Source organism: Citrus clementina, unplaced genomic scaffold (assembly GCF_000493195.1).
Source record: "Citrus clementina cultivar Clemenules unplaced genomic scaffold, Citrus_clementina_v1.0 scaffold_595, whole genome shotgun sequence".
In the NCBI taxonomy this organism is placed as follows: domain Eukaryota; kingdom Viridiplantae; phylum Streptophyta; class Magnoliopsida; order Sapindales; family Rutaceae; genus Citrus; species Citrus x clementina.
In genome coordinates this window covers 6,821-7,252 of record NW_006262143.1, presented here as the reverse complement: position 1 = coordinate 7,252, position 432 = coordinate 6,821, and the positions used below count along the sequence as shown (strand labels likewise).

Sequence of the window (432 nt, the reverse complement as noted above, 5' to 3'; positions counted from 1 at the left end):
CGTCGATATTTATCTAAATATAAATGAAATTGTTTGAATGAAATCATAAAAATAGGTATTCGGTACATTTTACCGCCCCGGGATTGTAGTTCAATTGGTCAGAGCACCGCCCTGTCAAGGCGGAAGCTGCGGGTTCGAGCCCCGTCAGTCCCGACGGATCCAAATCCAATAAAAAAAAAACATCAATATATCTCGCCGTTTCTGTTAAACTGGGGCAAAATAAAATGGTAGAATTTCATGCCTACTGCTCTCCTTTGCTCTTTTTTCTTTTTCATTTCTCTTTCTCATCAACCAGTACCGATTGATGAGAAAGAGACATGTGCGAATTGCTACAATTATTGGTAGCATCATATTCAGGATTCCAAGAGCTACCGTAGGGGGTCTGGTTTTTTTGACTGTCCCCCATCTGTGTATGGAATGGAATCGAGTACC

At 41.2% G+C, this 432-nt stretch overlaps 1 non-coding gene across 1 annotated transcript; it reads left to right on the top strand.

The window, feature by feature from the left end:
* The first annotated feature begins 79 nt into the window (after positions 1–79).
* Positions 80–153, top strand: TRNAD-GUC. The gene has a single exon. It is a non-coding gene; the product is annotated as a tRNA-Asp (tRNA).
* Positions 154–432: the final 279 nt, after the last annotated feature.